General features: G+C 40.5%; 1 pseudogene; it reads left to right on the top strand.

The window, feature by feature from the left end:
- Window positions 1-1178: 1178 nt before the first annotated feature.
- LOC101480099 (integrin beta-1-like) lies at window positions 1179-16597 on the top strand (annotated as a pseudogene).

Here is a 16597-nt window from a genome sequence, read left to right as displayed (position 1 = left end):
AATACAGCAAAGAAGATGCTTTACCAAGCTGTAAAAATGTACACTATGATGTAATTTGGAAGAGGTCTGTGTATTATTTCTTCAGCAGGGAGCACAGACACTTAACACTCGCCTCTCAAAGGCTGCCCATACTCAGTGACCCGAGATCAATGTCCCTTTGGGCAGAACAGAAGAGCTGCCGGTTGGAAGTAAAAGGGAAAAAAACACAGAGAACAGCATACAAGTAGGATGGTGGTGGGCAAAGAAAATCTCCTTAAAAGACCTGAGCCAACACTGCGTGGTCTTCTTTCTCTGTCCTTTGATGCCTTTTCTATATTTTGCTTTAAAATGAGTCAGTAACTTTTTGCTCTTAGAACCATATCGCTTCATATATTATGAGAAAACTTCATTTTCTTTGCCTTTTTTTCCCCTGAACTGTTTGCAAAGTTTGACAGCACGCTTGAGAATGAGCTGATTTGTTATGGATTTCTGTTTCAAACTCTGCAAATAAAATTCCATTCACGGGCTGATAAAGAAATTTGAATTGAATTAAACCAAATCGAAGTCAGCAATAGTGGAAAGTGGTCTTTTTGTTTAATCCTTTATCTTTAAGACGGGAAAGCAAACTAACTGTCACGTCTTTGTATTGGCCAGCTCATTTTTGCACACTGACTAATTCCATTGTTTTTGCTGTTATAGTAGGTTTAGAGTGGGCAGTGAGAGCCGCTTGATCTCGAGGAAATTTCTATACATATTTACTGCTGTCTTTAATAGAGCTCTGCAGAAAATCTCCCTATTATTTTAGCTTGTGATGCTATGTGATCAGTCAGCTATTGCTGCGCGAGATAAAACCATACTATTATTCATTATTCCCACCAGCTGCATGCAAATAAAGCTACCGTTATCGTTCACATAGCTTATTTTTTGACTTCTCTACCTTGCAAATTCAACATATTGGATTTGAGGTTTAAAATATCTCCTCTTGCAAGTGGAGGAAAGTCCTGAGCCTTTGTATTTTGAGCAAGAACTGTGTCCTCAAAACTCATTTAGCTTGTGTGCTGCTGGGTCAATATCTTTTGGGGCTTTAGTCGCATGCTATGGTCAGCAAGGCCAAACAATCGAGAAAGCAGAGCTCTGCAAAGATTGTAAGAGATAGCGTGTGCTCTCTAACACCGGCCCAGTGCTATATGAGGACAAGTATGACAAGTAAGTGTCTTTTTCTTTTCTTCAGCTTTTCTCAGCAGAAAGCTGGGGAATTATTCTCTTTATCTTTGGCCTTACTTGAAGAGATCATTTGCTGCTCACGACCCTGAAACATAAGCCAGTTGATCCACTTGTGGCTGCTACAGGAAAGAGGATAACAGAGGGAGGGAGAGGTGGCAAAGTCCCACAGCTCGTGTTTTGCACAGGATGTGTATAAAGAAACCATCTGGTCCCACCCCCAGAGGGAAGGCACCCCTACTCTCCTTCACGTTTGTCTACACACAGTAGAATCAGTCAAGGTAAGTGCCTTTTATTTCTATTGTATAAACCAAACACCCACAGGTCAAATTCATAGTCTTTTGTAAGCTGCTCAGTGCAGAGATTATTTTCCTTAAACAGCAATTACAACTCCACTCTGCCTTAATGATTTGAGAGGAAAGAATGGTCAACATTTTAGCCAGTAAATTACTTTTTTTTTCTCTTCCAGATGAGCATCCTATTTGCTGTTGTCCTGTTATTGTACTGCAGATGCAAAGCCACAGGAACACAAGGTGGGTCAATACTTTTCTCATTGAGGATGCAATGAAAGTAAACTGTCTCATTATTCTTGCCGCTCAGAAATTCTCATTTAGATTGTAGCCCGGATCCCACCAGTTGTTTGCCAGTCAAAATTTGCTCTTGTCATCTGCTGCAGGCTGAGCCGCTCTCTCTTTTATATGCAGCGCAGCTCCAGACGCGATGGGACAGCAGGTGGACGTGCGTTCACTTCTGTGGGGCAATTTTTATTCTTTTCTCCTTTTTTTTGCAGTGTGTCACAATGATAAAAGCAAATGGGTTTGAATCAAATTTTAGGAAATACACTTATGTTAGTTGCCTTCACAGAAAGATATCCGGGATTTCTCTCGTCTGTGTAATCACTACTCATTCGCAGACAGTTGTGAGAGGATGGACTCCCCTCTAGTGTGTCTGAATGCTAAATATGAAGCTGCAGCAAACAGTCAGGTACATTAGCTCAGCGGTCCAACCGGTTTATGTCCGACAGTATTTTCAGGGGTCGTCCTTTAAAGTGTCGCGGCTAAATACAACAAAATAAAACCAGTACCACTACCAAAAAAAAGAAGATTTATTCATAACACATGGGAAAAGACCCAGGGAAACCTAGTTAACGATAAAAACAATAACAAAATAACGATAAAAACCAATAAAAAACATACATTTCACACCTGAGCCTCCACTCTCGCAGTCCGGTACCAAAAGACTCATGGACCGGTGGTTGGGGACCGCTGCATTAGCTCACTACGGATGAGGGAACCAATCGGCTAGTTAGCCGATTTATCCTTTGGGGGCAACAGTATTTTTTGTTTGGCTCATAAACTCTACTAGCCACCAGTATGCCCACCATGTGAAGTCCAACTGTTTCCAAATAGTTGTGGCTCTAAATAAAAAAGTAACCCTAAAGCATACCTTCCTTTATCTCTTTTTTTTTTTTCACTTTCATAATTAAGACCACACACTCAACAGGAAAATACTCAGAGGTCATTTTCCTTTTCCTTTCTGCAACCAAATGTATCTGCCCTGCTGGCCATTGCCAAAAATGCAGGTTATAGTTTAAAGTTTTTAGTTTATTTATTTATATAGCACATTTAATTACAACAGGAGCGTTGACCAAAGTGCTGTACAAGAATACAACATACCTAATAAAATAACTTGTAGTATTGATAGCAAACACCAAATATGAATTAACAAATAACTCTCATGCTGTATTAAAAGCCAGTAAACAAAAATGTGTTTTAAGATAAGATTTAAAAAGATTGACAGTAGGAGCCTGTCTGATGTATGGGGGTAAATTATTCCACAGCTTAGGTGCTACGACTGCAAATGCTCGATCGCCTCTATGAACCAGCCTCGACCTTGGTACGGCTAAAAGCAAAAGATCACTTGATCTAAGAGATCTGAGGGGGGTATAAGTCTGCAAGAGGTCAGACAAATATCCGGGAGCCAGGTTTATGGCACTTTTCTGACCCTAAAGCTTGCGTCCATCTTTTATTTACCATCTATACTTGAACATATAAGCAGGGTATCCAGTTAAAAAAAACATATGTGTGCTTCAAAACTTCCTGTTCTGTCCACCAGCCATTGTTTCCATCTATCCACCCATTTCATTATGCATATCAAATTCAGGGCTGCAGGGGAGTTTGAATTTTTTTTAAAATTGCATTCTGACTTGTTTGTTTGTTTGGGGGGTTTATTTCAGTTCCATTTCAGTTAGTTTCCAGAGTGGATTTTCTTGTTTTAGTTTAGTTTTTATTGGTTTCGGTTTTAGTTTTTCAACTTTTGAATTATTATTACATGGTGGGAATATGTCAGTGGCATGACATCCTGTATCCACACAACAAAATGTTCTCAGGTGTGACTGATCAACAGAAAGTGCTACAAAACACCTGTTTGCTAGACTACAGTTATCTGCGTATTCATAAGCAGATATCAGTTTATAGAGATTCAGTTAGCTTAAACAGTTAAGATACCTCTGTAGTTTTAAAAAAAATAATCTATTTATGGACTACAATTTAGGAGGTATTGATGCATACAGATTTTTAGTGTGACTAAACTGATGACAAACAGCCAGCAGTGTGATTCTGATCATATATTGACTTGAAATGTAATTCACAAAGCCTGCATTTTTAACATGGGTCAAGTACAAACTATAGAATGTTTTTTAAGTTGTAAGAAAAGCGTTGCTAGGTGACTGACAAGGAAAAATGTGCATTGACAATTTGTGATTTTGTGCTATGAGAAACAGAGAGAGGAAAAATCTGATCGGCTAATCCCTTGACTTCCAAAATGTATCCAGTACAGAGCATAAAAATCTAAGTTTGCTTTTCTTCTGCGTACGGTGCATTCACATGATGGAATATTGGAGCCTCTTGCTAGTTTCTGTTCTCTTGCAGACCATTCACATCACAAATGTGAAAGTCAAGGGGTCAGGAGCTGTGGAGAGTGCCTGGCAGCAGGGCCACATTGTGCCTGGTGTACTTAGGAGGTGAATGGCCTCGGAAATACGCTGTGACTTCTTTTTTGACGGGTTCACTGTTAACTGAACACCAAGTATATTTTTGGTCCACAAAAAGTTTTTCAGTACTCCAGATCTGTTCCTTTAACAGAGAGATGCTTAGTGGATATAGAAATCTCCAATTTATTTGAGTGGAGACCTTGAAAAGTTAGCAGTGGATGGGTTAAGTCCTAGTTTGCATTTTGTATTAAGATTGAATGCTATTACTGATTAATCCTAATAAAATTAAGTAATTACATATTTAATAACTTAAATTACAGTACTGTGTAAAAGTCTCAAGCCACACCTTATATCTTCATATGCTGCTTGGGAAATAGGTGCAAAATATAGAAGGCAAAAACAGAGTCTGTGCAATCTAAGGAACTTGAAGGTGAATATTTTTTTTAAAAATGGCTTCACGACAGCCACCCTTCAACTGAGAACATTTCTGATCAAGATTAAACTCAAGCGCCTCTCACAGGTGCTATGTCAGGTATTTGCTGCACTTTTTCCTATTTCGGAAGAACACAACTTTCATATAATCTTCATTTTGCTATAGCTATAACGATAGCTGATGAAGCTATGGCTTTTTTAGGCCTGCCACTTCTTCTGTCCTCTATTTGTCCAGTTCTCCAGTTTCTTTGATTTTTTATGGGCAGACTGCACACGATGCCAAAATATCGCATCTTTTCAGCTCATAGAATCAGCTTGTTGGTTCAAAAGTACTATTTTATGTCTATTAAATTGTGTTATCTCTTCCTATCTCTCTTTCTCTCAGTGTTTAATGGTTTAACAACTAAAAAAGATCCCTCTAAAAATGGTCAGATACAAGGACTGAACTGAAAATGAGTGAAAAAGGAGCCACTGTCCAAAGGAAAACTTAGCAAGACCTTCAGAAAGTCTGAAAAATTATAGCTCAAGACGCCTTTTAAAAAAAACTGCATGAATGTCTGACTCCTTGGAAGCAAAAATATAAACTATTCGAGGGTGGTTCAAAACTTTTGCACAGTACTGTATATTTAGTACATCATATGTTGTCGTGTGCATGTTGTGTTGTATCAAACAGTGATGTAAGTGTGTGTTTTATAACAACAGTAAACCCTGTAAGCAAATTTTGAATATGGAACATCATATGTGTTCCATTTTAATGATGTTGTTGAAAGATGACGGGCTTTGTTTTTTGAGTTAAAAGAAACACACAGAGACACACACACACATTCACATCCTTTCTGTACTGCTTCCATTAACTGCAGCACTGACTTTGCCCTTTTTGCAGTCAGTGTTGATGTAAGGCGTTGAACTTAACTTAAACCTGTGTAAAGAATTTTCTAGAAGTGGGTCAGCACATATGGGAGCGCTGCGACACAGCTGGAGCCCTGCTAAAGAGGGGCTGTCCTTTTGATCACCTGGAGGACCCTAGAGGTTCCACTGTCCTTCTGAAAAACTGGAAGATCACCTTTCATCCTAAAGAACAAAGACATAAACGCTTGCACAGAGTAGTGACCCAGCTCCAGCCTCAGACTGTCCTGCTGCACCTCAGACCAGGTGGGTATAAATTACCAGTATAATTAATGCATTTTTAATTACATTAGTAATGTCACTTATTAGCTTTAGCAAACTGCACATAAAAGAGGGATGTAGCCAATGTCATTAGTTTGTGTAATGCAATTTTTTAAGCACTTAGCCTTAATCGTGATAACATCACGGGAAGGAAAGGACACTACATGTATTGTATCATGGTGACAATGCAAAGTCAAGTGAATAAGGCCCGAGCCACACAGCCCTAAAGACCAGTCTGCAGCCAATTTGCAACCACTGGTTGCTGGGGTGGCAGCAAGGTGGTGCGGTGATTAGGACTGTTGTTCTCTCTGAGTACTCCAGCTTCCTGCCACAGTCCAAAGACATTTGATTAGATTAACTAGTAATTCTAAATTGCCCATAGGTGTTAATGTGAGTGTCTTTATGTGTTAGCCCTGCCTCTCACCCTCTTGCGCTATGGTAGCTGGGTTAGGCTCCAGCCTGGTAGCAGAGAGGATAAGCGGAAATAATGGATGTTGGATCAGAGTGGATTGATATTTGCTAGGGAAAAATGTGTATTGGCCAAAAAATTGCAATTGCTTGAGTCACTAGCAGATTACTAGTTTGCTTACTTGTCTAAAAATACTTTTTATAAGCAGTACTGAAACTCTGAACAGTGAGACATAAAATGCATTGCTTTTAAAGTTCCACCTGGTGAAATGTGTTGGCTTCAGCACTGACGCATAAGTTGCATTTTGAAACTGAACTCTCTCCATTTCTAGTCTGTGTTACTCCTTCTCAAGTTTTTAATATCACTCAGCTAGCAATTAACAAGTGTTTGAAGACAAGTCAAGGTGTAAGCCATCGTAAGTCAGTCAAAATAAAAAAAAATACCTTTAGAAGCAATGACCAAATCAGGTTTACAGGGTTTTGTGCACAACCTTGGCTGAGTAATGAGGAGACCAAAAACACCCAGCGACACCCACACACAAAAGAAACCATGAACCACAAAATCTTTTTGTATCAACTGCATAAAATATCAAATGTAAAAGTAGAAACCTTCCACAAATATCAGAATCAGCCTGAAACAGTGTGTGATGTGTGCACGCTTCCAAATAGTACCGAGCTACTTTTATAGCTGTGGTATGTTTTGCAGTAGAATTTCCACATTTCGCATCTATAGGAGAACCCCGGAGCTTTGAGGTGAAGTTCAAACAGGTGAGGGACTACCTCATAGACCTGTACTACCTGATGGATCTGTCTTTTTCCATGGAGGATGACCTGATGAATGTTAAAAAGTTGGGGGCTGACCTCATGAAAGAAATGAAGAATATCACCAGTGACTTCAGATTGGGTCTGTTTGCCTCAGTTTCCTTATCATATGAAATTTAGGTCAATGCAATTTTCTTATAACTTTTTATATCTGTATATTCATTTATTTATTTTTTTTAATACCCTTGTGCCCCATTTACATAGTTATACACCTGGGAGCTGCCCAGTATAATCATAATCTTACTACTGACCACTGAGCAGCACTGCTGGAGTGATTGGGAATTAGGTGCTTTGCTCAAGGACAACTGGTAGCTTTTGGGAGACAGGAAACCATTAGTTATCTTACTTCCCCCCCACCCCCACCCCAACCTTTTTTTTTTTCATTCACTTCTCACAGCACACAGTACTTCTTATTTTCCTTTGTTCCTTTCCACTTCCACTTCCAAAAGGTTTTGTTGCATTTGTGGGAAAGACAGTGATTCTATACATCAACACTGCAAAGGACATGCTCCGAAATCCCTGTAAAAGGACTTAGCCCTGGCCCTGCACCCCTCCCTTCACCTACCACAACATCCTAAGCCTCACCACCAACGGAAGCCTCTTCACAGAGCTGGTAGGGGGGCAACGGATCTCCAGTAACCTGGATTCACCAGAGGTTGGGTTGAATGACCTGATGCAGGCCACCATGTGTGAGGTAATGTGAGAAAGCCCAGCAGGGAGCTCGACTGCAATACAGATATTGTTGCTTTTGTTTGAGTGGGCGTTATGTGGAGGAAGTGGAAAGACTGCAGACAATAGATGAAAGGGCTATTACAGAATACTAAGCTTCCTTTGGGAAACTGCATCGCTCAGTTTTGGGTGTATCTTAGACTCACAAGCTCTTAAACATGAAAATTTGATTTCTATAATTGAATTTCACAGGTTTTTGATCTAAGCCCTAAACTTGAAGGCACAAAATATTACTCATTCACAGTTATTTGATTACATAGAAAAGCAGGAAGGTAATTCTTTTCTAGAAGTCTGTCAGAAACACTTAGGTCGTGGTCGCTGTGTTCAATTTTCTGCCAATCGGTAATTTATTGACTAAATGTTCTTCACTTGCAGCGGCAGATTGGCTGGAGAAACGTGACCCGTCTGCTGGTGTTCTCCACGGATGCTGTTTTCCACGTTGCTGGAGATGGAAAATTATCCTGCATTGTGCTTCCAAATGATGGGAAGTGTCACTTGCTACAAATATATACATTTTTTAGAAGAACTTTAATTTTTTTTTTTTACTAAAGAAAAAAAGTTCAAGCTTAAATGGTGTTTTCATTATAGGTCTATTATAGTTGGACTTACACTGAAATGGGCCAAACATTGAAAATCATTGCAGAATTAATGTTTTATTTAATGGTTTTAGGATTCCTAGTTCAAACCTGTCAGCTGTATGGGACTTGCATGTTCTCCCTGTGCATGCATTGGGTCCCTCCAGGTATTCCAGCTTCCTCTCACAGTCCAGAGACATGCATGTCAGGTTAATTGGTGATTCTAAATTGGCCATAGGGCTGAGTGACTGTCTGTCTCCCTGTATTAGTCCTGTTACAGACTCACCCATTATCAGTTGGGATAGGCTCTAGCCCCCTGTTAAAAAAACCCACGGATGCATAAATCAACAATATGTCTATGTTACTTCAGTGTGCTACAGCAGACCATGGATAATATTTTTTAGCCCATGAAAAACACAAGCACTCTCATGGTGTGATCTGTTAGATGTGTAGTGCTACAGTAAAAGTGTGTTCTCCTCTGTCACTGGACTCTATAGACAGGTACACCAATCCAAATTACTGAATTCAGGTGTTCCAATACCTTCGATGGCCTCTGGTGGAAAGGCGATTATATGTTGTAGTATTTCAGGAGTTGGGCTCAGTCCCTTAGATCTAAATAAAGGAACTTTTAATGTGTCAACATAACAAGACATTTAGGACTGTTTCATGCTCCCAACTTTTTGGGAACAGTTTGGTGAGGGCGCCTTCGTGCTCCCACATGATCGCGTACCAGTGCACAAAGCTAGGTCCATAAAGACATAGATAAGTGAGCGGGTGTGAAAGAACGTGACTGGCCTGCATAGAGTCCTGACCTCAACCTTATAAAACACCTTTTAGATGAATTAGACCAGAGACTGCAAACCAGGTCTGGGAAGATGGTTAAACATTCCCATAAACACACTTGTAAACCTTGTGGAAAGCCTTACCAGAAGAGCCGAAGCTGTTATATCTCCGATGGGTAATCCATATTAAACCCTGTGGATTAAGAATGGGATGTTTAGCACCTCGAGGTGACTGCTGTTGTGATTTGGCGCTTTATAAATAAAATTGAATTGGACTGAATGTTACAGAGGCAGACAAGCAGATACTTTTGAGATTACAGATAGATAGATAGATAGATAGATAGATAGATAGATAGATAGATAGATAGATAGATAGATAGATAGATAGATAGATAGATAGATAGATAGATAGATAGATAGATAGATAGATAGATAGATAGATAGATAGATAGATAGATAGATAGATAGATAGTGCTACTTCTGCTGCTTCTGCTACTTCTAGCAAACATAGCATTTCAGAGCAATGCAAATTACTTTTAGATCCATTTTCACTAAAAAGGCTTTTATAGACCCAAAATATACACCAGCAACAAAAGACAAATATTTTTCATGAATTAATAAAGACCTTGCAAGAACTAAAAGGAGTGTAAATATCAGATTTCTATCCTTTTATTGCTCTGCAACACAGTTTAATAGGGTAATAATGCTGCTCGTTGTCTACTGGGATTGTCTGTCAGTTTCTTTTCAAACTCATCTCACTTGTTGAGAAAACGGATTAATCCTGCCTTGTGAAATCCCACGGTTATACTCACAGGTAAAAACCGAAGCTTTACCTTGCCAGAATGAGCCATCACAGAGGTATATGTGTTTTCACTTACTTTCATGCATGCTTGGGTGACTGTGGTCCCAAGGAGCATACAGTGTTTATCCTATGGACCAGATATTGCAACGCGTGCTAAATTGATTCCCGTCTGCAGTGAAATAGAGGTCCAGGCAGCTGCAGAGAAAGTCAAAGACAGTGATTTAAAGGTCAGAATCAACAGCACAGTTCCCTGGGTAGAGAAGATGCTGACAGGCACACCCTGATGGGAAACAGCTGGAGTGTTTGTGGAGTAATTCAAACCAAAGCTTTCATCTCTTAATCTCACCCGGGTTGTGTATAGAAGGCTGGGTGGGTGTGTGCTGTGCAGGTGCTCAAAGAGCATGCACGCCTGGATGTGTGCTTGTGAGTGTAATTCTTTATACGCGTGTATTAAACATCCATATAGGTGTCTCGTTAGGTTCATGAGACTGTTAGTGTCCTGACCTCATTCCAGTCCAGACACTTGACAGGTGGAGTGAATATGGATGCATTATTAATCTATTTCTGTCTGAATGCATGGCCACCCAAGGCTGAAAATGGATGTGCAAGATACGGGCGTCACTCCTCTTTGAATGGGACTTATTTATCTATTTGGAGGGAATGGAAAGTCTGTTACGGTGAGTGAATGAAATGAGCAATAGAAAGAGTTGTTAGATGGGAGGGAAAGAGGGAGGACAGCAATAGAAGGAAGAGGTAGAGCATGCTTAACTACTTATTACACATATATATTCTGGCCTGACTGTTATGCATTGCAATTTGCATCTGCCCTGATTCCACTGTGACAGGACCATCCTTCGGTGGCTCAGATTGCTGAAACACTGAGACAGAAGAACGTCCAGATCATCTTTGCTGTCACTGAAAAAGTCGCACCCTTGTATAAGGTATAGCAGGGCCTATCTGCAATAATTTATCATTTATTTGCTTGTGTTTATTTTGATGCTTTGCCGTTTGAGTTTTTATCTAAAGCTGACTGTAGACTGTAGCCCATATAAAAGATGGAAGTATCCACCATGACATCACCCAATGATTAATGGACTACATTTCGGAAGCCTCGAGTGTGGCATTTCTTCTGTCTACATGTTGTTTTATTGGACCCAGAAATTATCATATTTGCATTGATTAGCTAATGCTAGCTAGCTTGGATAACACTCCATGACAGTTTTCAAAGGATATTCTGCAGTCACATGAAAAACTAAATGACTCAATAGGTTTTGTAGCTTGTAGGAACAATACCTTTAGCAACAATAACCTGAAGCAATGATTTTCTGTACGACTTTATCAGTCTTTCACATTGTTTTGGAGGAATATTAGCCCACTGTTCTTCATAGCTTTTTCATTGAGGTTTGTTGGCATTTCTTTATGCACAGCTCTCTTAAGGTCTGACTTCAGCATAACAATGTGGTTGAGGTTTGGACTTTAACCGGACCATTAAAACACCTTGATTATTTTCTTTTTCAATCATTCTGTTGTAAATTTGCTGCTCTGCTGCAATGACCCCAATGACCCATGACCTGCTGCCATGATCCCAGTTTCAGTCCAGCTTTAGCTGTCAGACAGATGGCCTCATAATTGACTCCAGGATACTTTGGTATACCAAGGAGTTAATGGTTGCTTTAATGATTGCCAGGTGCCCTGGTCCTGTGGCTGTAAAACAAGCTCAAATTATCATCCCTCCACCACCCTTCTGATAGTTGATATGAGGTGTTTGTGCTGAAGTTTCATGTTTGATTATCTCCAAACATGACAGTGTGCATTATGGCCAAATATTTCCACTTCTTTTCATCCATCCAAAGGACATTTTTCCAGAAGTTTTGTGTTTTGTTCAGAAGCAACATGGCAACTTAAGCCAAGCTGCCATGTTGTTTTCTAAAGAGAAGAGGAAATCCCCTCCAAACAAGTCATTTTTGGAGGCTTGTAGAGTCTAAAATGTAGCTCTTGAGGGGTTTTTCTGAGCATTGAAATGTCTGACCACGGGGTGAACTTGCTAGGATGCCCACTCCTGGAAAGACTGATAACTGTCTTGAATGTTTTGAATGCCTTGACGTTAGATAACATACTCTTTTACCATGCATAACTTTAAATCTTACTCAGTTTAGTTTGATTTGTATAGCTGTATTAAACGGGAAAACCAACTATTGTACTATTTTACTATTTATTTCTACTATTTGCTGTAAAAATGTTTACGTTTTAAGCTTCCCTGTTCCCTTCGATGCCAACTGAGTAAAATTATGTAGCAGTTTCTGGAAAATCTATAATTTTTTAACCACTTGCATTGCACTTTTGCCAAAAACCTTCACCACATTGCATTTTCACTGGTTACCTTTTATATTAAAGACCTAAAAAAACAACAACAAAAAAACAATGTGCATTATTGTAGAACTGTTTTCCACTGTGCATTTGGTGCTCCAGTAAATATTAACTGCAACTCTCAGTTGCTAAAGTAAACCAAACTACTCAAGTGCATTATAATGAAGATAGATGAGACTCATTGCAAGGGTTTCACTATCAGTTCTCTATTTTCTGCACATGGAGTGCTGGTGCCTAATCAAGGACCAATACCACCTATTTCCACTTAAAAGCAAAAAGCTATGAAAAACTTTACTGATGATTTGCCTGCAAATGGACCCTAACCTTAAGAACACAGTCAACATCTATAACACACAGGAATGAGTTGTTCTACATTGCCAGTTCACTGTTGTTCTGAATCTTTATGCTATATGTTGGTAAATCCAGAATTAAAGTTAATCTTTACCTTGATCCATCAGAGGGGGTTATTTTCACCATAACTATGCAAGCCCCTGTGCTCTGACACTACGTTCCACAGCCCTTAAGTAAGTCATCTGCTTGGCAGCCATCCTTGTTATAGCTCCAGGCACGCCTCCTGTCTAAATGAAAGGTTCCACATCTTTAATTTAATTGCATAGCTGGTTCATTCAAAACCAGTCAAAGAATTGACTTTTTCTATAAATTAATGAATAACTAAAGCCATCCTTCCACACACAGTTTATGTGATACACATTTGAATTAGCTGTAGTTCAGTCCAGAGATTTGACATGTTTGTATCTGTCAGAGCACTTGAACAAATGCCATGATCATTCCCATTATGAATACAGTAAGTCATGAAAAATGCATACTTGCCTGCTTCTCTGTTATAACTATCGTGAACCTCTGGCATGCATCAGTGCAACAACACGACAGGCTCATATGTTAGTTTAGCTCGTGGAAGGGCAAAGGTTGTACGCCACCGTCTTTACTTATCAACTCTTATAATCTCTCTGAAACATTTGGTTCGTTTTTTGCTTGTCCAGCTGGAAGACTTTGAATAAATGCATAAGCATTAATTTGACATTAAAGATGCCGTTGGGAAGAAGATACTTCTTCGGGAAGAAGCATCTTCCCAAAATGTGAGCTCAGAATGCTGTCCAACAACTCCCACAACATCCTGCAGATAATTGTTGAAGCATATAGTGTAAGTGAACCACAAACTCCCTTCCTACAGAGGTCATTAGCCTCATGTGTATAGCTTGCTGACACCACCTCATCTTTGAGAGGTTAACTGCTTTACTGGCTATAGGCACTGACCTCTGAGGTTGTTATGGAGCACAGCAAGTTTCCACCGGGCTAGCACATCTCCTATACTCCCACTGTAAGGACCACAGGCCGAGGCATGGAGAACAGGGGAGGAGATGCTCCAACATCTCTGTAGATGACGAGGTGAGTAGCTGCATGTAGCCGCGGCTCTGTGTGTGGTAAATTGTGTGAGTGATTCTGTTAGCATGCGGCCATCCTCGGTTGAAGCGATGGTAATGCTGATTATGATTACCTCATTAGTGGAGGATTATAATGGTGCTCAAGGAATTCTCACCCCCCTCTAGGTGAGCTTTAATGTAAGCATCACAGCACCTCTGTGTGTGGCTGCTTCACAAAGACCATGCCGCTTTATTATTAAGCCCCAAGGCTATAGTGAAGAGGTTGAGGTCCTGCTGAGCCCCATATGTGAGTGTTCATGTCAAAAGGACAGGGTCCCACACAGTCCTTCATGTAGCCATGGCAACAGGACTTTGGAGTGTGGCGCATGCAGGTAGGTGAAGTGGCTTGACGGCATCAATTTGGCTAACAAGTTTAATTCCAGGTTATTAAGGGGGGAAACAGGCTGATGTGTGTTCCTGTGTTGCAGGTGTAAAGCAGGGAGAGCCAGGACATTTTCTGAATGTGAGCAAGAGGAGTCGGGCACAGCAGTTGACTCACACCTTTGTCGCCGTGATAATGCATCTGAAGTGTGCAGTGGGCACAGAAAGTGCATTTGCGGGAGGTGTGTTTGTCAAAAGAGCAGCAAAAAGCCCAGCCATGTGTACTATGGGGAGCTGTGTGAGTGCAGTGATTTCAGCTGTGATCAGTACCGAGGACTACAATGTGGAGGTATAGTAGCAGGAACACATCTACAAAAAAATAACAGGAGGCCAGTATGTCTTTTTTAAAATTGTTTGTTCTACTGTCCCAGGGCGCGGCAGGTGTGTGTGGGGGGAGTGTTTGTGTTCCCCAGCATTCAGGGGCCGAGCTTACGAGTGTCTGTCTCAGGATGGACAGATTTGTGGAGGCAGCCACTGCGGCACCTGCATTTGCCATGACAAGCGCTTCCAGGGCCCGACCTGTGAGCTTTGCCCTTCTTGTCCCAGCATCTGTAACTTGCACCACTACTACGACCTTTAAAGTTCAGGGCACAATTAAGAAAACATGAAAATGAAAGATTCTGCCACACTCTTTTTTAAAAGCTGACATTTTCATAATCATGAATATGTCGAGTAACGTTAGTCACTTGCTACTTTCCAAGGTTGCTGCCTTTGCAATACAAGAAATGAAGTGCATGTCGGTTTGTATGCAGCCTACTACTACACCATAAAAAGTAAGAAGCTTGTTAATTTTCCTCTGAGTGACTGCTCTGGCCAAACTAAAAGCTACCTCTTCTGTTCCTGAGCTCCACCACCGCCATCATTCTCCTCCTCAATGTGCCACCAGTGCTGTGGAGCTGCTGTGCTTAGTTAGTTTGCAGGCATCCTTAATCAAATTTGAAGTAGAGCTCCTCACAGCTGACAGACACTTATTATCACCCAGGCACAGTTTCCTTTTCCCTTGTTGTTCTTTTCCCTTTCACCCACAAATGTAAAATGTTGCAAACTCCTTCACCTCACTGGCTAAGATCCACATGCACACTGACTAATATACTAATAAACAACTACATACAAAAAAGCAGCGGACAAACAGAAAGAAATGCATTATTAATCTGTTATGCTTGGTTCTGTGGCAATAAAAGGAATGGGTAACACTACCGGTAACTTAACTGTAATGGATTGCTTATATTAAAAGTGACTAAATAAATGATTGCTTGAACTGCATAACTAACAGAGTTCTCTGAAGAGTTACCCCCTACATTGAGAGCACGTTGGGGGTGCTTTAATTGCCTTTATAACTAAACACATTTTCACTTTTGATTATGGTTCTTTTCACAGAGAATGTGTATCATGCAGGGCCTTCTCAGTGGGCTTGAGTCCAAATGAGTGCAAGATGAAGTGTGCCCACCTGAACCTCGCCTTGGTAGGTCAGACTGGTGTCTTAGTAACAGTGGCTTTCTCCCCAGGCCTTTGCAGGTGAATGGAAGTGGACTCAGAAGGCTGTATAGTGCATTTTTGGGTGAGGACCCTAGGAAGAGAAAAGTCTTTCTATATAGCTTGCAAACGAGGTAAGCAGAGCCAAATGCTCAATTTTTTTATGACTACACCAGTATATCAACATTAGATGAAGAAATTCTGTCAGTTGTAGCAGCTCCAGGGAATTGTTTTATGCAAAAACACATTTTATTATAGTAATAAGGGAAAGGCAGGGCACCAACAGAGATATAGATTAAACCTCTTTAATGCGCCTTATTGGCTGATGGTGGCATAAATGCAAATCACGTCTGTAGAATTCTTTAGGACTTTGTATTCTGCAGTCTGCCCTTTGTAAGTTGGTTAATGATGCCACAGTGAGATTGTACAAGCACATTAATTTTATCTGAAATTCACAAACACGCAGTCTATGGCTGCTAAAGCGCTGTGGCTTCTTCTTGTCTTTCAAGAGTGCCCACCGGGGCCGAATGTGATCCTGATTACCACAGTGCTTTCAGGCTCTGTTGTGGTGCTGGGTGTGGCTTTGTTGCTGCTATGGAAACTACTCACCAGCATCCATGACCACAGGGAGTTTGCCCGCTTTCAGAGAGCGCTGGAGCAGAGACGCTGGAACAGGGTGAGCCCCTGCCCAAACAAATCCTTCAGTCTGTCACAGACTGCACAATAAATGCAGGAGTTTGTCTAGGGAACACCAGTACAGAGACCTATCAACAGTTAACACAATAAAGTGGGGTAAATTCAATACCAAGGCAATAGGAAATTCAGCAATAGCAAACAGAAATGTATGACTACATTAAAAGTAAAACATTCATTCACCTACACCTCCAGTCAATCAATAGGAAAGTAAATCAAATACCGAATAACAGTCATGTCGTGACACTTGTTTTGTTGTGTTGCAGAAGGACAACACCATCTACAAAAGGGCCATCATGACAGTTGTCAACTGGAAATATAAAGAGAACTGA

Source organism: Maylandia zebra, linkage group LG9 (assembly GCF_041146795.1).
Source record: "Maylandia zebra isolate NMK-2024a linkage group LG9, Mzebra_GT3a, whole genome shotgun sequence".
NCBI lineage: Eukaryota > Metazoa > Chordata > Actinopteri > Cichliformes > Cichlidae > Maylandia > Maylandia zebra.
Note: the sequence above shows the minus strand (reverse complement) of the source record. Positions and strands in the feature narration are given on the sequence as shown.